Source organism: Nerophis lumbriciformis, linkage group LG19 (assembly GCF_033978685.3).
Source record: "Nerophis lumbriciformis linkage group LG19, RoL_Nlum_v2.1, whole genome shotgun sequence".
NCBI lineage: Eukaryota > Metazoa > Chordata > Actinopteri > Syngnathiformes > Syngnathidae > Nerophis > Nerophis lumbriciformis.
The window spans coordinates 32,881,783-32,906,407 of NC_084566.2; the positions used below are offsets into that span (position 1 = coordinate 32,881,783).

Sequence of the window (24,625 nt, forward strand, 5' to 3'; positions counted from 1 at the left end):
GTGCATGGAAACGTAGTCACTGATACTGTGGGGCAGGGGCGTCACTAGCTTTTAAGGACAGGGGGGGCTTGGCCCCCAGTAGATGCACAGGATGCGAGCGAACGTTACGCGCAAGCACAAAACTTCACAAACGGCAAACAAAGACTTAGAAATTATTCATTGTTATTATTATTATTTAAAAAAAATGCACGGGACGAAATGAAATGCTCCTCGGGACGATGGCTTTTAACCATTTTCTTTCTTTTTCTTTTTATGTATTTATTCATTTTACATTTTATATTAAATGTCTTGTTTTTTCCTCCCTCTGAAAATCCTATGAAATGTTTAACAAGCCATCCTATAATAATACAACAGCTATTAATGTAACAATACAATAAAACAAATATATTTAATGATGTTTTTTTCATTATTTTAAAAATAGGCTAATGTATATTACTTTATATAGATTCTACAAGAAACACAAAACTTAAAAAATAAATGATTTACAATTGCACACACAAGGTTTTGTGCAGCTTCACTCATTGTAAAGGAAGATAATGTGCTTCGTACACCTGCAGGACCGCAAGCAAGGTCGCAGAGAAAATGCGGACTGGAATTTGAGTGATGTGGGCATTTTCTATATGAACAAGTGGAATGGATTGGATACCGATGCACTAAAGGGGCTCTCTACCTTAAGCCACAAAGTGAGGGGAAACCGAGTGAATAATAACAGGTTATATGATTATTTATTTAAACTCATATTCGGGCCACTTTATAATGACTATGTCAGTATGTATTTGTAAAAAAACAAAACAAAACACCAAATTATTTAGGGGGGCTTAAGAATATTTTCGGGGGTTGCTCGCAAAAATTTCCAGTTAACGAGCATCCTTGCTGGTAGGTGGCGTAACAAATGTCACAATGAACCCCGTAAGATCTGACCAAAACATCTACCGTAGTCTTACTCTCTAGCATTATCTTACAGCTAGAGATCGACAAAACTTTGTTTTTCCAAGCATGGGAGGGAAGAAAGTCAGTGTGAAGAACAGTACTGAGAAGAAGAAGTGAATGATGGCCATTGAATTAAAGAAATAATCAAAAACTTGTAGCAAGCTAACTTGGTGAAGCAGTTGGAGCGTACCACTGCTAGTCTGCACTATACTGAAGCAGAATGATTTGATGACGCCGGCCAAGGATGTCTAAATTATATGTAACGACGGGCATTTATCCATGAAAATATAGAGAGGCTGCGGCTGGTGTGGTTGACGGAGCAGCAGCTGGACTTAGATACCATAGAACAGGGACAAGCGGTAGAAAATGGATGGATGAATGGAAGTCCACTCTCCAAGTGTGTTGAAGGAAATGGCTTTTAACAATTTTACTGTCATCATCTTGTGGAATACAATCGGACCACCTGTGTCTGCAGTGATTACTTTGTAAAATGCTTTACATTATTATTACATTACTTCATAAAACTAGTGTAGTTGTTTTACTACATTATATTGTATTGTTTGTCATATAAAATGTATTTCTTTCTTTACATTTTAGTAAATGTTATTGTTTTTGTGGTGCTCGGCACGGCCATGTAACATGCTTTCTAATAAGAAAAAACAACAACTCTTAGATAAGAAATATTGTATGAAAATAAAATGTATTACTAACAACTACAGTAGTTTTATGAAGTAATATAAAGTACAGCAGACTTTTACAATATCTAATTCCAGCTGCCTCTCCACCAAGCACACCATCAGCAGCTATTCCATATTTTCATGGATAAATGTTTGCCATTCAGATATTATTTCATCATCCTTGGCTGGCGTTATTGACAAATTCCGCTTCCGTATGGTGCACACAGGTTCTAGATTATTTATTTGTTTAATTCAACAAACATCGTCCACTTCTCCACCACTCACTTTCTTCCTTCCTATGCTTGGAAAAACAAAGTTATGTTAATCTCTAGATATAAGGTAATGCGAGCAAAAAAGACCGGATGTTTTGGTCAGATCTTTACGGGGTTCACTGTGACTTTCGTTACACCAACTAGTGGCGGGGAGACTCATAACATGAAATTTTGCTAGCATAATAATTAGTCGAGAGACAGCTCGTATCCCAAAAAACTTGTACTCGTATTCACATCAGTTTTTCTTCTTTGCGGCTTAATTCACACGATTGTAAAGCAGCTTGAGCGTAGCATTAAAACAAGTAACAGTGAGTGTAGAGTTTGATCAGAACATGTGGTATTGTTGTTCTGTTCTTGGGTGTTCCAGTCGTTCTAATAGAGAGATATGAAATAGATTTTATATAGTTCCGAAAGGAGTAGTTCATAAAGGTAATAAAGTCAGGACAAAACAAAAGTGTGTTGAAGGAAATGGCTCTTAACAATTTTACTGTCATCATCTTGTGGAATACAAACGGACCACCTGTGTCTGCAGTGATTACTTTGTAAAATGTTTGTTTGAACATTTGATTTGTTTGAGAAACTTTCTGTGATTCAATCAAGTTCAATCTCTACTATATTAGTAGTGTTTGATAGCAGAACTGAACGTAAAGAAACGACAAGCGCATGAGTTGGTGCTCTTTTGTGGTTGCTATGCCTAAATATAACTACGAAGACCTGGTTGTGCAAATAAACTAACGTCACGTTAAGTCCTAATAGGGATGATGTTCGAAACCGGTTCTCCCGGTTGTTCGATAAGAAAAGAACCGATTCCATGGACTCGAATCCCTTTTTGAGAACTGGTTCCCGTTATCGAGGCCACTATAGTAAAAAAAAATAGTTGGTTCTTTATTTGAATCCCTGGGAACGAATCCCTTCCCACAGGAAATGCCCTGTGGGACGGCAATGTTATGCCCATTTGATTGTAGACTCTAACTGACACCTTGTGGCGATATGAAAATACTACGCGTCATTAGTTTGGGCACTTCCGAGTTGGCAACGTCTGTTCAGTTCATGAGACAATTGAGAAGTAGACAAGTTGTGTTAGCTCTTAGAAGCCTTGGAAAAGATAAGTCTGTAAGTAAACTGTTTAACTTGTTTATGTAACTCAATATTAAGGTGGAAAGTGGTTCAATTTGATACTAAGATGTTTATTGAAAAACGATTTTTGTGGCCTGTTTCAATGGATGTTTTGAGGAATTAAAAGGGCTGCCAGTCGTGTATTTCCACCATTGAAATAGTTTCAACACTCAGAAGTATTCGTTTGATGATAGTACTGTATATTTGTGTGAAGCTAATATTTACATATTGTGTATTACATTTCAGTATGTTAATTGAATCACATAGCTTATACATTTGTCATTGTGTATATTTCAGTTAAATAAAAATACAAATAACAGTCCAGTGCAAACAAAAGTAAAGATAGGAAAAGACAAAGTAAGATCAACAACACTAAAGAGCCTAAATGGATTAATCTGCTTTGGAACTTTATTAGACGTCTTGGATTGCCTGTGTGTGTAGTTAGTATGTTCCAATAGCAGCAGAAGTGCACTTTTTGGAGAGCTGTATTATTTTCAATTTTGTGCTAAAGGGACTGATTTTATTTAACACTATATTATTATTTATACACCTATAGTGATCACAGAGACAGGTTGTTTTTGTGTTACTGTATATATTTGTTTTTCTGAAAAATCCCTCTTAATATACTTTGGGTAACAACAGTCAATATTTTTTATATATATTTTTTTTCAGGGGGGTAACAGTCAATATTTATTTATTTATTTAATTTTATTTTTTTCTTATAAAATAAAAGTGAGCTTTTGTTAAACCAAAATACAACTATATATACCATATACAACAACCTATCTGGATTCGATAAGAGAATCGATAAGGAATCGGTTCAATAAGAGGATTTGATAATGGGCTCGAACTCGGTAATTTCTTATCAAACATCATCCATAAGTCCTAGTAATAAATATTGTGATTGTTGGACCAATCCACCGTATTTTCCTTCTTGATTTTTATAACAGAAACTAAAAGCTTAGTTGTTGTGCAGGAAAGCCAAGTCAACACAGATGACCACTTTGATGATATTTGTTCGCATCAAGAAAATATCCTTAAGAGTATTAATAAACACGGTCAATAAATAAATCTCTTGTAGGCTAAACAGCATATACTGAATCTTGACATTGCAAGCAAACATTGCTAAACAACATGGACATTTATAGCTAAATAAGGACACAAGCTTTGAACTTCACAGCATAAAAACAATTGCAAACATGAATTGTAGATGACAGACAAATATTTTTTAGCAGGAAATCAACTTATTATTATTTCAATCAAATACGGGACTTACCGATTTCACGGGTGAATGCTTAATTTGTGGACCCTCCCGATGTAAAGACATGATGTGCCTCCAATCTTTTCTTCTCTAAATACCGTGAGTGTCAAATGAAGTGAACAGTAACTGGTGATGATAAATGGTTTAAAATATGAAGGAAATATTTTTCTTAACAGTTTATAAATCCACTCCATCCCGCTTTAAATCTTTTTGTCATGTTTGCTTATATATTTGCCTCTAAACCAGGGGTCGGCAACCTTTACCACTCAAAGAGCCATTTTGACCAGTTTCACAAATGAAAGAAAACAATGGGAGCCACAAAAATCTTTTGATATATAAAATGAAATAACACTACATACAAAGTTTTATTTTTGCTTTGCGCAATGTATAAACCAAGGGTCTCAGACACGCGGCCCACACCTTAAAATGAAAATTAAATGTTAATGCGGCCCGCGAGTTTTAATTGAACGGCGCTTGATATCATCATACTTGTCAACCCTCTTGATTTTTCCGGCAAACTACGAATTCCGATGCAACTTACTTTTATCTCGAACGTGCCGTGATGGTGCGGCATTTAGCACACATTACAACTACCGTGCCGGCCCTGCCACACGTTGTTTGAGGCTTCTGTTTGCTCACGTGAGTGAAAGTAATTCATACCTGCTCAACAACCACACAGGTTACACTGACGGTGGTGGTATAAAAATTTTAACACTCTTACTAATAATGCGCCACACTGTGAACCCACACCAAACAAGAATGACAAACACATTTCGGGAGAACATCCGCACCGTAACACAACATAAACACAACAGAACAAATACCCAGAATCCCATGCAGCCCTAACTCTTCCGGGCTACATTATACCGCTACCAAACCCCGCCCACCTCATCCGACGCACGGAGGGGGGCGGGGGGGGGGGGGGGGGTGTTGATGTGTGAGGGAGCAGGGTTGGGGTAGGGGCGGGGTTTGGTGGTAGCAGGGGTGTACAATGTAGCCCGGAAGAGTCAGGGCTGCATGGGATTCTGGGTATTTGTTCTGTTGTGTTTATGTTGTGTTAAGGTGCAGATGTTCTCCCGAAATGTGTTTGTCATTCCTGTTTGGTTTTGGTTCAAAGTGTGGCGCATTAATAGTAAGAGTGTTAAAGTTGTTTTATATGGCCACCGTCAGTGTAACCTGTGTGGCTGTTGAACAAGTATGCCTTGCTGTCACTTACATGTTCAAGTAGATGATGCATACAACAAAAGACTGGGCTGGCATGATTTGTGTACAGATTGTAGAGGACGCCAAATGCTGTACCATCATGGCACACCCTAATTAATAATGTTAGGGTGAAAATCGGAGAATATTAATCACGGGAATTTTCTGCGAGAGGCACCGAAATCCGAAGACTCCCGGGAAGGTCGGCAAGTATGCAGCTGAGCCGCATCAGAGTGATCAAAGAGCCGCATGCGGCTCCGGAGCCGTGGGTTGCCGACCCCTGCTCCAAACCTTTCAAAATACGCCCAAATCTGCATTGATTCAGGGACTCCGGACCATCATCCGGACGTGCATCTAGGTCACGTGATTGCAACCCAGCTATAAACACAATACCAATCCATTATTCATAAGTTCTAATTTTTTAAAATTTTCAGATATTGTGTTTTTAAAAAACAATGGAAATTGTGTTTCGAGTAAAGAACAACAGCCTTCCAGCTTGTATTCTTAGGTTATTTAAATTAAAAGGAAAAAACTATAATTTATGGGGGGGTATTGATTTTTGAAATATGTAAAGTAAGAACGAATATGAAATACAATCAATCAATGTCAATCAATGTTTTTTTATATAGCCCTAAATCACAAGTGTCTCAAAGGGCTGCACAAGCCACAACAACATCCTCGGTACAGAGCCCACATAAGGGCAAGGAAAAACTCACCCCAGTGGGACGTCGATGTGAATGACTATGAGAAACCTTGGAGAGGACCGCATATGTGGGTAACCCTCCAGTTTTAGGAGTTAAATGAGTTATACTTGTTGTTAGAATAATTATATATAAGTTATCACAGAACTCTTATGCTTAAAGGCCGTTGCTCTAGTCATTATCTATTGTGCTCAAGCTGTACTTTTTCTTCTCGTGCAAGGGCACACGACTTGTTATCTTCCACTGCATGTGAGGAGTGGCCTCGCCGCAGATGTTTCCTGTCTTTCAGCTTGCTAACAGCCAAGGACGAACCAGCACCTCAACGAAGATAAGGAATATCAACAGCAGACAAAGCAGAGACAGGGCGCAATCACAAGGCCCCCAGCACATTCCGTTCTGAATAATCACGTATTGTGCGTACTGAGCTGCTCGCGTAATGTGTGACCCCTCCCTTTAGAAGCAGCCTAAGCATGTAACTAGGGAACTCCTCCACCGAATAAATAGAAGAGCGCATGGACTGTTCCTCAGAGCGTACGGTGAGGCTGTAACTGAGTATGCAGCTCCATGCGTTCTCCTCATTAGCAAAATTAAACTGTCTGATTCCTTGCTTCTTGTTCTGTTCACCTGGGTGAAGTCTGGTCTGGGTTTCGTCTGGTTTCATGTTTTTCTGTCACACCTGGGTAAAGTCTGGTCTGGGTTTCGTCTGGTTTCGTGTTTTGTCATTTCCTGTTTTATTTTGAAATGCTGACCCTCCCTCGTGTGTATAAATGTCTCATCCTCCTCCTGTCCTGTGCCAGAGTGTACTGTCACGAGCCGACTAGGACTCTGGACACAGATGCAGGATTACTGAAAACAGTTGTTTATTCTCAGAAGGGTAGGGGTCCAAAACGGGAGAAACAAAACAGGCTGATCTAACCTGACTACTAAACTAACAAAAATATTAACAACTCAAAACGCTCCGGCTATGGAGGGAAAAAGGGGCTAAAGAACAAAAACTAACAAATACAACAAAAGGCGCTCCAACGGAGGCGATGCTAAGAAGCTAATCTTACCTGACAAAAGGTTACAAACAAAGAATCTCCCGTGGATCAAAAGTACAAAAAACGTGGCAATGGCTGTAGACAAGGCTGTGGCAAAGGAACGCTGGGGTTCGCACACGACGATACGAAACACTCTGGCACAGGACAGAAGGAGGATGAGACATTTACACACATGAGGGAGGGTCAGCATTTTAAAATAAAACAGAAAATGACAAAACATGAAACCAGACAAAACCCAGACCAGACTTCACCCAGGTGTGACAAATAGATAGTTCGGTGCTTAAACCTGACACTTGTATAGGGCTTTACTACCTTCAAGGTACTCAAAGCGCTTTGACGCTATTTCCACATTCACCCATTCACACACACATTCACACACTGATGGCGGGAGCCGCCATGCAAGACCCTAACCACGACCCATCAGGAGCAAGGGTGAAGTGTCTTGTTCAAGGACACAACGGATGTGACTAGGTTGGTAGAAGCTGGGTATCGAGCCAGGAACCCTCAGATTGCTGGCAGGGCCACTCTCCCAACGGCGCCACGCCGTCCCCGTGGAACAAGCTCAGTGATGAGTTGACGACATGTAGTTCTTTGTTACAGTTTAAGAAAGCCTTGAAAGGTAAAATAATGGAAAACTATAAAATATAGCAATGATTACTTTCATCCCATTGATTTTTTGAACGTAGATGTACAGTGAAGGTATAGGATAGGCAAATATAAGCATTGGCTTCAGCCTATTTCTTTTTTAGTCATTCTTTTTCTTTTTGTGTGTGTATGTGTATGATTGTTAATATGTATAATCTGTGCTGTTAAATTGATCACACAAAATGGTTGATTATATGACCGAAATAAACTCATTTCATTTAGCGCCTTTTGTTGTATTTGTTAGTTTTTCTTCTTTAGCCCCTTTTTCCCTCCATAGCCGGGGCGTTTTGAGTTGTTAATATTTTTGTTAGTTTAGTAGTCAGGTTAGATCTGTTTTGATAGCCTGTTTTGTTTCTCCCGTTTTGGACCCCTAAACTTCTGAGAATAAACAACTGTTTTCAGTAATCCTGCATCTGTGTCCAGAGTCCTAGTCGGCTCGTGACAGTACACTCTGGCACAGGACAGAAGGAGGATGAGACATTTATACACACGAGGGAGGGTCAGCATTTCAAAATAAAACAGGAAATGACAAAACACGAAACCAGACGAAACCCAGACCAGACGAAACCCAGGTGTGACACTATTAAACAGAACAAGAAGCAACTAATCAGACAGTTTAATTTTGCTCATGAGGAGAACGCATGGATCTGCACACTCAGTTACAGTCTCACCTTACGCTCTGAGGATCAGTCCATGCGCTCCTCTATTTATTTGGTGGAGGAGTTCCCTAGTTACATGCTGAGGCTGCTTCTTAAAGAAGGGGTCACACATTATGCGAGCAGCCTATTTCTTTTTTAGTCATTCTTTTTCTTTTTGTGTGTGTATGTGTATGATTGTTAATATGTATAATCTGTGCTGTTAAATTGATCACACAAAATGGTTGATTATATGACCGAAATAAACTCATTTCATTTCATTTCAACCGTGCAAAATACACCCAAATCTGCACTGATTCAGGTAAATAAACAGTAGCCTAATGGGACTCAGACCATCACCCGGACATGCCGCTAGGTCACGTGATTGCAACCCAGCTATAAACACAATACTTTGGACAATATTTTCTAGGTAATTTGTTGTCCATGTTCTAATGCTCCATGTGTACTGCTTGAGGAGTAATAAAGCCTATTATTTGTTTTACAATTCTGGTCCTTTTTTGTGTATACACAGAGCTGTTTCTAATCTATCAAATAGTTATTTTACATTTCATGCACATTGTCACCAAAAAACGGAAATTAAATGCACCAAACACAAACAAATACAGACTTTATTGTAGTTGTGTCCTATTTTTGAGGGATTCTGTTGTCCTTTTGGACACGATTTTAGTTGGAATTTTGGGTCCAAGTTCCTGTGGTCCACTGTTGTGGAAATATTAAGAGCTATTATCTATGACAGGCCTGGGCAATTATTTTGACTCAGGGGGGCCAAATTTAGAGAAAAAAATGTGTCTGGGGGCCGGTATATCTATTTTTAGGAACACTAATACAAAACCTCACAATAATGCTAAAAACGTTATGACAGACCGCTTTAAAAAACAGAATGGAATGTTCCATTTTTTTACTGAATGAGACACCCAGAATATACATGAAAATAAAGAATGTGGGATTTACAATATTAACTATGAACGATAAAACACTGAATATTGACAATATATGAACGATCGACATATTTGACAATCAAGCGAAACAAAACAAAAATGCAACAAACACAGCGAAATATGAATGTGAAGGGTAAAAAAACCCCACCTACAATCTTATATATCTGATATAGCACAAAGCTTTAGAACTTTGTTGTAAAAATATCCTTCCGAGTCTTTCCCTTACACCCAAGCTGGCCGCTTTGGAAACACTCTGTGGAAACGCTCTGTGGAAACGCTCCCCACCCACACTGCTTGGTGCCTCGTCTGAGCTGCTGTGACTTAGTTGACCATAGTAACTAATTAGATGACCATAGTAACTAGTATATCATGCAAAAATGCAGATTCCAACCATGGAAATACTTAGTTCAAGACTTACGGTCATTAGAAAACATCACTGCACATCATAAAGGCAGCTACAGTTTCCATCTTAAAGGGGAACATTATCACCAGACCTATGTAAGCGTCAATATATACCTTAATGTTGCAGAAAAAAGACCATATATTTTTTTAACCGATTTCCGAACTCTAAATGGGTGAATTTTGGCGAATTAAACGCCTTTCTATTATTCGCTCTCGGAGCGACGTCACAACGGAAAGCAATCCGCCATTTTCTCACTTTCGTCAGTGTGTTGTCGGAGGGTGTAACAACACGAACAGGGACGGATTCAAGTTGCACCAGCGGCCCAAAGATGCGAAAGTGGCAAGAAATTGGACAAAATGTGTTCAAAATACGAGGCTGTGGGGAAAGCCGACGAAATGGTCAGTCGTTTGTTCCGCACACTTTACCGACGAAAGCTATGCTACGACCAGTGACGTGCAGTCACTAGAGGCAGGTGAGGCGGGGCCTCACCTGCCACCATGGAAAGAAAAAAAATGTAAAAAGAAAAAAAATGAATTAAATTGTTTTATGTATGCAGTGATTATACTATAAAGTTATTTTCCATTTAACTTCACCAGTTTTAGATTATTTTTATTCAAAATCGCTGAATTTTCACATTTGCCGTTCAAATACTGAGAAGAGACGGTGCTGTGAACAGCAGCCAGTTGAGGCACGTCACTCAGTGCCTCAACATGGACGGACTCGGCTAACTGCTGGCCTGCTGTGCAGTGAGACTGTATTGCTATATGAATTATATTATACATTTCCATAGTTTAGTTAGCTGAGGTATATAATGTACAGTGTATTTTGTCAACAACTGTATTTGTGTAACGTATTTCTTGTGCTGAGCGATCATAAAACGGCTGCAAAAGACGCACTGGCTGAGGCTCCAGTAGCCCCGCCTCCTGCACCCCCGCCGTATAATTGTTATATCAACTAAAGCCCACACTTAAACTTTCCACGTGCAAGATTGAATCTATTTAAAAAAGTTATTTCATAAGAAGCCAAAAAGTGCAAAAACAATAATGTTCGTGTTGGAGGAGTTGTGAATGACTGCAGGGCCACAACATTAGGTACACCTGCAGACTGCAGGTGTACCTAATTCACAACTCCTCCAACATGAACATTATTGTTTTTGCACTTTTTGGCTTCTTATTAAATAACTTTTGTAACCTATTTTCATGGGCTTTCCTCTTTGTGATGTTAAGTTCCTGTTATGCGCTGTTATACAGTATATGCCTTGAGCTCTTATTTTGAAGGCGCCAAGAGCAGAAGTGATGACATGTTGTAGTGGAGCGGAGGTTTTTGAAAGAAGGTAAATAAAGTGGTCCTCGTGTAAACTGGAGCCTCCGTGTTTGTTATTTTGTAGTTTCATACAGTATAGGCGACATTTATAAACCCTAGGTTACACTTTTTTAAATAGATTCAATCTTGTACGTGGAAAGTTTAAGTGAGGGCTTTAGTTGATATAACACACCCGTCAGGGGGTTCATTAATCCAGCACAACAGCGGCGAATGGACTTTATTTATAAGTAAATGTAAGACCATAAAAACGTTTTTTTTTATTAAATGTGCTTTTTTGTGTGCTACAGTTTGTATGTGTAAAGTTAAAGTTAAGTTAAAGTACCAATGATTGTCACACACACACTAGGTGTAATGAAATTTGTCCTCTGCATTTGACCCATCCCTTAATCACCCCCTGGGAGGTGAGGGGAGCAGTGGGCAGCAGCGACGCCGCGCCCGGGAATAATTTTTGGTGATTTAACCCCCAATTCCAACCCTTGATGCTGAGTGCCAAGCAGGGAAAAATGCTGGTATGAGCTTTTAAACATAACCCGTTAACTGCTGCCAATCAAATGGTGAATAAGATACTCTTTAGGGTTCATATGTTTGTAAATCTGACTGTGATGAAGTCAGTGCCTCACCAGCCATCAACCTCACCGCACGTCACTGGCTACGACAGAGATGGCAAGAATGTGTGGATATCCTGCGACACTCAAAGCAGATGCTGACATCAACTCCAAAACTGGACAGATCAGCTTTCAGGAAAAGAGAGCGGATGAGGGTATGTCTACAGAATATATTAATTGATGAAAACTTTATTCATTACTCGCGGTTTTACGTAAATTATTATACATAAGCTGTGTTTACCAATAATTTAGCTTAAAAACATTTATTTTTTTCAATCATTCGAGTACATTCGGGTAGTCTTGTGTAATGCAGTATTTTGTGTCTATTTAGGTATGGTTAACCTGAGTGCTGAAATCGTGGAAAAATATATGCCTGAAATGGGCTGTCTGCACTCTCAAAGTGCATGTTGTTGCCAAATGTATTTCATATGCTGTAAACCTAGTTCATAGTTGTTAGTTTCCTTTAATGCCAAACAAACACATACCAATCGTTGGTGAGAAGGCGATCGCCGAATTCGTCCTCGCTTTCTCCCGTGTCGCCGGCTGTCGTGTCGTTTTCGTCGTTTTCGCTTGCATACGGTTCAAACCAATATGGCTCAATAGCTTCAGTTTCTTCTTCAATTTCGTTTTCGCTACCTGCCTCCACACTACAACCATCCGTTTCAATACATGCGTAATCTGTTGAATCGCTTAAGCCGCTGAAATCCGAGTCTGAATCCGAGCTAATGTCGCTATAGCTTGCTGTTCTGTGCGCCATGTTTGTTTGTTTTGGCATCACTATGTGACGTCACAGGAAAATGGACGGGTGTATATAACGATGGTTAAAATCAGGCACTTTGAAGCTTTTTTTAGGGATATTGCGTGGTGGGTAAAATTTTGAAAAAAACTTCGAAAAATAAAATAAGCCACTGGGAACTGATTTTTAATGGTTTTACGGTAACCCTTCTGAAATTGTGATAATGTTCCCCTTTAAAGATCTAAAAAAAATATTTAGGGATGTCCGGCGGGCCAGATTGAAAAGCTTAACGGGCCGCGTGTGGCCCCCGGACCGTAATTTGCCCAGGACTGATCTATAATATAGAGTGGCAACACTAAATTGTGAATGTTTGTCTGTCTATCTGTGTTGGTTGGCCCTACGATGAGATGGCAACTTGTCCAGGGTGTACCCTGGACATGAGGTGCAGACTCATGAACCATGAACCTTGAGGTGTAGGCATAGTCTGGTTTATATGCTTCTTTGCACAAACGTCACCATGTGCTATGATGACAAATGCGCTCACTAGAGCAGTGTTTTTCAACCTTTTTTGAGCCAAGGCACATTTTTTTCATTGAAAAAATCAGAAGGCACGCCACCAGCAAAAAACATAAAAAGAATTGACCTCGATATTGACAATAAAAAGTTGCCGTCGCAATTGTTGAATATGAATTCAAACCATAACCAACCATGCATCACTCCCAAAATGCAACACGGAACGACACAGGAAGTCCTTCATACCGACAGCCATCAGACTGTATAATGCTTATGTTCCTTTTGACTGTACTTGAATGTATAATAGACTGTATTTTATATTATTCCCTTGTGAATACTGCTGTATAATAGACTGTATTTATATCATTCACATGTGAATAATGCTGTATAATAGACTGTATTTATATTATTCACATGTGAATAATGCTGTATAATAGACTGTATTTATATTATTCACATGTGAATAACGCTGTATAATTGACTGTATTTATATCATTCACATGTGAATAATGCTGTATAATAGACTGTATTTATATTATTCACATGTGAATAATGCTGTATAATAGACTGTATTTATATTATTCACATGTGAATAATGCTGTATATCCATCCATCCATTTTCTACCGCTTGTCCCTTTCGGGGTCGCGAGGGATGCTGGAGCCTATCTCAGCTGCACATGGGCAGAAGGTGGGGTACATATAATAGACTGTATTTATATTATTTACATGTGAATAATGCTGTATAATAGACTGTATTTATATTATTCACATGTGAATAATGCTGTATAATAGACTGTATTTATATCATTCACATGTGAATAATGCTGTATAATAGACTGTATTTATATTATTCACATGTGAATAATGCTGTATAATAGACTGTATTTATATTATTCACATGTGAATAATGCTGTATAATAGACTGTATTTATATTATTCACATGTGAATAATGCTGTATAATAGACTGTATTTATATTATTCACATGTGAATAATGCTGTATAATAGACTGTATTTATATTATTCATATGTGAACAATGCTGTATAATAGACTGTCTTTATATCATTCACATGTGAATAATGCTGTATAATAGACTATCTTTATATCATTCACATGTGAATAATGCTGTATAATAGACTGTATTTATATTATTCACATGTGAATAATGCTGTATAATAGACTGTATTTATATTATTCACATGTGAATAATGCTGTATAATAGACTGTATTTATATTATTCACATGTGAATAATGCTGTATAATAGACTGTATTTATATTATTCACATGTGAATAATGCTGTATAATAGACTGTATTTATATTATTCACATGTAAAAAAATACCTGAGTGTTTATTGTTTATTGTGAGGGAACTGTGGTGCTGAATTTTCCCCAGGGATCAATAAAGTACTTTCTATTCTATACTTGTCTCAAAGTACTGTCAAGACCTGTCACATCACGCCGTGACTTATTTTCAGTTTTTTGGTGTTTTCCTTTGTGTAGTGTCTTGCGCTCCTATTTTGGTGGCTTTTCCTGTTTTGTTGGTATTTCCCCATTGCAGTTTCATGTCTTCCCTTTAGCGCTATTCCCCGCATCTGCTCTGTTTTAGCAATTAAGACTATTCCAGTTGTTGCTATCCTTCTTTGTGTGGACACTGTTATTATGTCATGTACGGATGTACTTCGTGGATGCCATCTCTGCTCCACACGCTGCAAGTCTTTGCTGTCGTCCAGCATTCTGTTTTTCTTTACTTTGCAGCCAGTTCAGTTGTAGTTTTGTTCCGCATAGCCATCCCTAAGCTTCAATGCCTTTTTTTTAGGGGCACTCACCTTTTGTTTTATTTTTGGTTTAAGCATTAGATACCTTTTTACCTTCACACTGCCTCCCGCTATTGTCTGCATATTGTGATCACGACAAACCATGTTCACACAGATTCGGTGACCACAGATGAAGCGCTAGCTGTCTAAAGTCGGGCCCTGAGGTGGACCACTCATCTGTGCATCAGTTGGGGACATCTCTGCGCTACTGACCTGTCTACACTCAATATGATCTCCTACTGGCCCCACTATGGACTGGACTCCCACTATTATGCTAGATCCACTATGGACTGGACTCTCACACTATTATGTTAGATTCACTATGGACGTGGACTCCCACTATTATGCTAGATCCACTATGGACTGGACTCTCACTATTATGCTAGATCCACTATGGACTGGACTCTCACACTATTATGTTAGATCCACTATGCACTGGACTCTCACTATTATGTTAGATCCACTATGGACTGGACTCTCACACTATTATGTTAGATTCACTATGGACCTGGACTCTCACTATTATGTTAGATCCACTATGGACTGCACTCTCACACTATTATGCTAGACCCACTATGGACTGAACTCTCACACTATTATGCTAGATCCACTATGGACTGGAGTCTCACACTATTATGTTAGATCCACTATGGACTGGACTCTCACACTATTATGCTAGACCCACTATAGACTGGACTCTCACACTATTATGCTAGATCCACTATGGACTGGACTCTCACAATATTATGTTAGATCCACTATGGACTGGACTCTCACACTATTCTGCTAGATCCACTATGGACTGGACTCTCACACTATTATGTTAGATCCACTATGGACTGGACTCTCACTATTATGTTAGATCCACTATGGACTGGACTCTCAATATTATGTTAGATCCACTATGGACTGGACTCTCACAATATTATGTTAGATCCACTATGGACTGGACTCTCACAATATTATGCTAGATCCACTATGGACTGGACTCCCACTATTATGCTAGATCCACTATGGACTGGACTCTCACACTATTATGTTAGATTCACTATGGACCTGGACTCCCACTATTATGCTAGATCCACTATGGACTGGACTCTCACTATTATGCTAGATCCACTATGGACTGGACTCTCACACTATTATGTTAGATCCACTATGCACTGGACTCTCACTATTATGTTAGATCCACTATGGACTGGACTCTCACTATTATGTTAGATCCACTATGGACTGGACTCTCACACTATTATGTTAGATTCACTATGGACCTGGACTCTCACTATTATGTTAGATCCACTATGGACTGCACTCTCACACTATTATGCTAGACCCACTATGGACTGAACTCTCACACTATTATGCTAGATCCACTATGGACTGGAGTCTCACACTATTATGTTAAATCCACTATGGACTGGACTCTCACACTATTATGCTAGACCCACTATAGACTGGACTCTCACACTATTATGCTAGATCCACTATGGACTGGACTCTCACTATTATGCTAGATCCACTATGGACTGGACTCTCACACTATTATGTTAGATCCACTATGCACTGGACTCTCACTATTATGTTAGATCCACTATGGACTGGACTCTCACTATTATGTTAGATCCACTATGGACTGGACTCTCACACTATTATGTTAGATTCACTATGGACCTGGACTCTCACTATTATGTTAGATCCACTATGGACTGCACTCTCACACTATTATGCTAGACCCACTATGGACTGAACTCTCACACTATTATGCTAGATCCACTATGGACTGGAGTCTCACACTATTATGTTAAATCCACTATGGACTGGACTCTCACACTATTATGCTAGACCCACTATAGACTGGACTCTCACACTATTATGCTAGATCCACTATGGACTGGACTCTCACAATATTATGTTAGATCCACTATGGACTGGACTCTCACACTATTCTGCTAGATCCACTATGGACTGGACTCTCACACTATTATGTTAGATCCACTATGGACTGGACTCTCACACTATTATGCTAGATCCATTATGGACTGAATTCTCACAATATTATGCTAGATCCACTATGGACTGGACTCTTACACTATTATTTTAGATCCACTATGGACTGGACTCTCACACTATTATGTTAGATCCACTATGGACTGGACTCTCACTATTATGTTAGATCCACTATGGACTGGACTCTCAATATTATGTTAGATCCACTATGGACTGGACTCTCACACTATTATGCTAGATCCACTATGGACTGGACTCTCACAATATTATGCTAGATCCACTATGGACTGGACTCTCACAATATTATGTTAGATCCACTATGGACTGGACTCTCACAATATTATGTTAGATCCACTATGGATTGGACTCTCACAATATTATGTTAGATCCACTATGGGCTGGACTCACACTATTATGCTAGATCCACTATGGGCTGGACTCTCACACTATTATGCTAGATCCACTATGGACCGGACTCTCACACTATTATGCTAGATCCACTATGGACTGAACTCTCACACTAGTATGCTAGATCCACTATGGACTGGACTTTCACACTATTATGTTAGATCCACTATGGACTGGACTCTCACACTATTATGCTAGATCCACTATGGACTAGACTCTCCCACTATTATGCTAGATCCACTATGGACTGGACTCTCACAATATTATGTTAGGTCCACTATGGACTGGACTCTCACAATATTATGCTAGATCCACTATGGACTGGACTCTCACAATATTATGTTAGATCCACTATGGACTGGACTCTCACAATATCATGCTAGATCCACTATGGACTGGATTCTCACACTATTATGCTAGATCCACTATGGACTGGACTCTCAATATTATGTTGGATCCACTATGGACTGGACTCTCACAATATTATGCTAGATCCACTATGGACTGGACTCTCACAATATTATGTTAGATCCACTATGGACTGGACTCTCACAATATTATGTTAGATCCACTATGGACTGGACTCTCACACTATTATGTTAGGTCCACTATGGACTGGACTCTCACAATATTATGCTAGATCCACTATGGACTGGACTCTCACAATGTTATGTTAGATCCACTATGGACTGGACTCTCACAATATTATGCTAGATCCACTATGGACTGGATTCTCACACTATTATGCTAGATCCACTATGGACTGGACTCTCACAATATTATGTTAGATCCACTATGGACTGGACTCTCACAATATTATGTTAGATCCACTATGGACTGGACTCTCACAATATTATGTTAGATCCACTATGGGCTGGACTCACACTATTATGCTAGATCCACTATGGGCTGGACTCTCACACTATTATGCTAGATCCACTATGGACCGGACTCTCACACTATTATGCTAGATCCACTATGGACTGAACTCTCACACTAGTATGCTAGATCCACTATGGACTGGACTTTCACACTATTATGTTAGATCCACTATGGACTGGACTCTCACACTATTATGCTAGATCCACTATGGACTAGACTCTCCCACTATTATGCTAGATCCACTATGGACTGGACTCTCACAATATTATGTTAGGTCCACTATGGACTGGACTCTCACAATATTATGCTAGATCCACTATGGACTGGACTCTCACAATATTATGTTAGATCCACTATGGACTGGACTCTCACAATATTATGCTAGATCCACTATGGACTGGATTCTCACACTATTATGCTAGATCCACTATGGACTGGACTCTCAATATTATGTTAGATCCACTATGGACTGGACTCTCACAATATTATGCTAGATCCACTATGGACTGGACTCTCACACTATTATGTTAGATCCACTATGGACTGGACTCTCACACTATTATGTTAGATCCACTATGGACTGGACTCTCACAATATTATGTTAGATCCACTATGGACTGGACTCTCACACTATTATGTTAGATCCACTATGGACTGGACTCTCACACTATTATGTTAGATCCACTATGGACTGGACTCTCACAATATTATGTTAGATCCACTATGGACTGGACTCTCACAATATTATGTTAGATCCACTCGATGTCCATTGCACTGGTCCCCCGGGGGCGGGCCCCCACATCTGCGGTCCCCTCCAAGGTTTCTCATTGTCATCCCATTGGGTTGAGTTTTTTCTTGCCCTGATGTGGGATCTGAGCCGAGGATATCGTTGTGGCTTGTGCAGCCCTTTGAGACACTCGTGATTTAGGGCTATATGAGTAAACGTTGATCGATTGATGATTGATAGACAGCACCGACACTCAACAACGGCACATTATTTGCGGATTATAATTACTGGTTTGCAAAAAAAAAACATTTTTAACCCAAATAGCTGAAATGACATAATCTCCCATGGCACACCGGATCTGTATCTCAAAAACACCACATTAGAGGATGTGTGTGGATAATTTGGTCCTACTAATTTCAGCGGCCCTTGAACACACCGTTGTGTGGACTGTGACTCAACAGTTTTTTTACATGTATAACTTTCTCCGACGCTGCCACAGAAAGACGTGTTTTATGCCGCTCCTTTTTTGTCTCATTTTGTCCACCAAACATTTTATGCTGTGCGTGAATGCACAAAGGTGAGCTTTGTTGATGGTATTGACTTGTTGGAGTGCTAATTTTGTCACTGCATGAATGCAAGCTAATCGATGCTAACATGCTATTTAGGCTAGCTGTATGTACATATTGCATCATTATGCCTCGCCATCTTGTTCCAGACCACAGCAAACGTTACCCAGCTTGCAAAGATTGTAATAAATCCATTAGAAGAAGACAGCCTGCTGTTTCCTTTAACTTTGGTCATTCTAAGACAGTCATTTGCAGGAGTTATCTCACCCTCTGAGAAGTTTTACTAATGTTTTCCAATGTTGTATAAATGTGTAGAATAAATATTACATTTCAACATTTCTGTCAACGAAGATTTGCGTCAGCCTGCAACACATAGTCGTTTTGATAGTAGGCTAATATAGCTAATTAGTTACTTACAAACCCCGTTTCCATATGAGTTGGGAAATTGTGTTAGATGTAAATATAAACGGAATACAATGATTTGCAAATCATTTTCAACCCATATTCAATTGAATATGCTACAAAGACAAGATATTTGATGTTCAAACTGAAAAACATTTTTTTGTGTGCAAATAATCATTAACTTTAGAATTTGATGCCAGCAACACGTGACAAAGAAGTTGGGAAAGGTGGCAATAAATACTGATAAAGTTGAGGAATGCTCATCAAACACTTATTTGGAACATCCCACAGGTGTGCAGGCTAATTGGGAACAGGTGGGTGCCATGATTGGGTATAAAAGTAGACTCCATGAAATGCTTAGTCATTCACAAACAAGGATGGGGCGAGGGTCACCACTTTGTCAACAAATGCGTGAGCAAATTGTTGAACAGTTTAAGAAAAACCTTTCTCAACCAGCTATTGCAAGGAATTGAGGGATTTCACCATCTACGGTCCGTAATATCATCAAAGGGTTCAGAGAATCTGGAGAAATCACTGCACGTAAGCAGCTAAACCCGTGACCTTCGATCCCTCAGGCTGTACTGCATCAACAAGCGACATCAGTGTGTAAAGGATATCACCACATGGGCTCAGGAACACTTCAGAAACCCACTGTCAGTAACTACAGTTGGTTGCTACATCTGTAAGTGCAAGTTAAAACTCTCCTATGCAAGCCGAAAACCGTTTATCAACAACACCCAGAAACGCCGTCAGCTTCACTGGGCCTGAGCTCATCTAAGATGAACTGATGCAAAGTGGAAAAGTGTTCTGCGGTCTGACGAGTCCACATTTCAAATTGTTTTTGGAAACTGTGGACGTTGTGTCCTCCGGACCAAAGACGAAAAGAACCATCCGGATTGTTATAGGCGCAAAGTGGAAAAGCCAGCATCTGTGATGGTACGGGGGTGTATTAGTGCCCAAGACATGGGTAACTTACACATCTGTGAAGGCACCATTAATGCTGAAAGGTACATACAGGTTTTGGAGCAACATATGTTGCCATCCAAGCAACGCTACCATGGGCGCCCCTTCTTATTTCAGCAAGACAATGCCAAGCCACGTGTTACATCAACGTGGCTTCATAGTAAAAGAGTGTGGGTACTAGACTGGCCTGCCTGTAGTCCCATTGAATATATGTGGCGCATTATGAAGCCTATAATACCACAACGGAGACCCCCGGACTGTTGAACAACTTAAGCTGTACATCAAGCAAGAATGGGAAAGAATTCCACCTGAGAAGCTTAAAAAATGTGTCTCCTCAGTTCCAAAACGTTTACTGGGTGTTGCTAAAAGGAAAGGCCATGTAACACACTGGTGAACATTCCCTTTCCAAAACTACTTTGGCACGTGTTGCAGCCATGAAATTCTAAGTTAATTATTATTTGCAAAAAAAAAAAAAAAGTTTCTGAGTTTGAACATCAAATATCTTGTCTTTGTAGTGCATTCAATTGAATATGGGTTGAAAAGGATTTGCAGTATTCCGCTTATATTTACATCTAACACAATTTCCCAACTCATATGGAAACGGGGTTTTGTACATCATGTGTTGCCATCATTATAACACTTATATAAGTCTTTTTTTGTATTTTTGGTCCAATATGGCTCTTTCAGCATTTTGGGTTGCCGAACAACGTTAATTTATGCAGCTGAGATAGGCTCCATGCACCCCCCCGCGACTCCAAAAGGGACAAGCGGTAGGAAATGGATGGATGGATGATCCTTTTGTGATTTTTTTTTTGGTACGTTGTTGTACAGTGCAAGTATAGGAGCGGTACTGTAGAGGTGACTGCATTCAGCAGTCAACATGCATTAAAGTGACGCGTGGGGGCTGGACGTGGACTGTGCCGTGAGCTTTTTTTTGGAGGGGGGGCATGAGTGTGGGTGTGGATCGTTTTCGCGTCTCCGTCTGCTTCCCTAAAAAGCGTCACAATTGCCAAGGACGAAAAGGAAGGAGGATGGGCTTCATATTTTCATTTTTTTTTTTGGGGTGGGTGGGTGGGGGGCCTTCAGTCCAAACTGCGGGGGCGCGTGTTTTAGCGCAAATGACGCGCCGTGGCAGCACATCTGTTTCTTTCTTTTTTTGCGCGTGTGCGTGTGCGTGCGCGCACCTGAAAATGTCCAGAAACGTCACGTCCAAACATGACAAAACACACGCAGCCCCTGACGAAAACCACGCACGCATATAAAATCACGCACACACGCACAAAAAAAAAAAAAAAAAGGCAGCTGTCAAATACGCGAACAGCCATAAAAAAAAAAGTTCGCTGCTTCCCGGCAGATGCGTGACATATTCCCGTGCTCATCTTGTCACATTAATGTCAATTTGGCTGCAAAATGATGCGTTTGGCATCCACGCACACGGTGTTCTTATGGACGTTTTTTTTTTAAATTTTTTATTTTTTTTGGTGTCAAATGAGTCATGTTTGCACTGAGGCAAAAAAAAACAAAACATGCTTACCTCGACAGAAAATGGCATCCTTCCAAGGCGTGTGCATGGCGACGTTGGTGCCAGAGCTGCAGAAGAAGAAGAAGAAGAAGAAGAAAAGAGTGCTCCTGTGCTCCACCATGGATGCACCCAACCTAGCAAGGCAAGGCAAGGCAGGGGCGGGCCAGCTGCAGCTCCCCCTTGTTGTGCATGGAGAGAGAGAGAGAGAGAGAGAGAGAGAGAGAGAGAGGGAGAGAGGAGGACATTTGTCATGTTATTGTTGCAAAAAGATATCATCACTATCTATCATAATAAGTTCCAATACAGGAGCTACATAGATGATCCTGACTTTTGCAAAGGTAACAACCCATTGTACAAACCCCCGTTTCCATATGAGTTGGGAAATTGTGTTAGATGTAAATATAAACGGAATACAATGATTTGCAAATCATTTCCAACCCATATTCAGTTGAATATGCTACAAAGACAACATATTTGATGTTCAAACTCATAAGCATTTTTTTTTTTTTTTTTGTGCAAATAATCATTAAAGGGGAACATTATCACCAGACCTATGTAAGCGTCAATATATACCTTGATGTTGCAGAAAAAAGACCATATATTTTTTTAACCGATTTCCGAACTCTAAATGGGTGAATTTTGGCGAATTAAACGCCTTTCTAATATTCGCTCTCGGAGCGATGACGTCACGTTGTGACGTCACATCGGGAAGCAATCCGCCATTTTCTCAAACACTGAGTCAAATCAGCTCTGTTATTTTTCGACTGTTTTCCGTACCTTGGAGACATCATGCCTCGTCGGTGTGTTGTCGGAGGGTGTAACAACACGAACAGGGACGGATTCAAGTTGCACCAGTGGCCCAAAGATGCGAAAGTGGCAAGAAATTGGACGTTTGTTCCGCACACTTTACCGACGAAAGCTATGCTACGACAGAGATGGCAAGAATGTGTGGATATCCTGCGACACTCAAAGCAGATGCATTTCCAACGATAAAGTCAAAGAAATCTGCCGCCAGACCCCCATTGAATCTGCCGGAGTGTGTGAGCAATTCAGGGACAAAGGACCTCGGTAGCACGGCAAGCAATGGCGGCAGATTGTTCCCGCAGACGAGCGAGCTAAACCCCCTATCGACCCTAGCTTCCCTGGCCTGCTGACATCAACTCCAAAACTGGACAGATCAGCTTTCAGGAAAAGAGCGCGGATGAGGGTATGTCTACAGAATATATTAATTGATGAAAATTGGGCTGTCTGCACTCTCAAAGTGCATGTTGTTGCCAAATGTATTTCATATGCTGGAAACCTAGTTCATAGTTGTTAGTTTCCTTTAATGCCAAACAAACACATACCAATCGTTGGTTGGAAGGCGATCGCCGAATTCGTCCTCGCTTTCTCGCTGGCTGTCGTGTCGTTTCCATCGGTTTCGCTTGCATATGGCTCAATAGCTTCAGTTTCTTCTTCAATTTCGTTTTCGCTACCTGCCTCCACACTACAACCATCCGTTTCAATACATGCATAATCTGTTGAATCGCTTAAGCCGCTGAAATCCGAGTCTGAATCCGAGCTAATGTCGCTATAGCTTGCTGTTCTTTCCGCCATGTTTGTTTGTGTTGGCTTCACTATGTGACGTCACAGGAAAATGGACGGGTGTTTATAACGATGGTTAAAATCAGGCACTTTGAAGCTTTTTTTAGGGATATTGCGTGATGGGTAAAATTTTGAAAAAAACTTCGAAAAATATAATAAGCCACTGGGAACTGATTTTTAATGGTTTTAACCCTTCTGAAATTGTGATAATGTTCCCCTTTAACTTTAGAATTTGATGCCAGCAACACGTGCCAAAGAAGTTGGGAAAGGTGGCAATAAATACTGATAAAGTTGAGGAATGCTCATCAAACACTTATTTGGAACATCCCACAGGTGTGCAGGCTAATTGGGAACAGGTGGGTGCCATGATTGGGTATAAAAACAGCTTCCCAAAAAAATGCTCAGTCTTTCACAAGAAAGGATGGAGCGAGGTACACCCCTTTGTCCACGACTGCGTGAGCAAATAGTCAAACAGTTTAAGAACAACGTTTCTCAAAGTGCAATTGCAAGAAATTTAGGGATTTCAACATCTACGGTCCATAATATCATCAAAAGGTTCAGAGAATCTGGAGAAATCACTCCACGTAAGCGGTATGGCCGGAAACCAACATTGAATGACCGTGACCTTCGATCCCTCAGACGGCACTGTATCAAAAACCGACATCAATCTCTAAAGGATATCACCACATGAGCTCAGGAACACTTCAGAAAACCACTGTCACTAAAAACAGTT

The 24,625-nt window shown here is 40.0% G+C and overlaps 1 protein-coding gene across 1 annotated transcript in view; it reads right to left on the reverse strand.

The window, feature by feature from the left end:
- LOC133618485 (transmembrane protein 200A-like) overlaps nucleotides 1-22,455 on the reverse strand; it is a 29,459-nt gene extending 7,004 nt beyond the window's left edge. Inside the window, exon 1 of the mRNA XM_061978902.2 lies at nucleotides 22,321-22,455. The gene's annotated coding sequence lies outside the window, so the exon portion shown is untranslated. The remainder of the gene's footprint in view (nucleotides 1-22,320) is intronic.
- Between the last annotated feature and the right edge of the window lie 2,170 nt (nucleotides 22,456-24,625).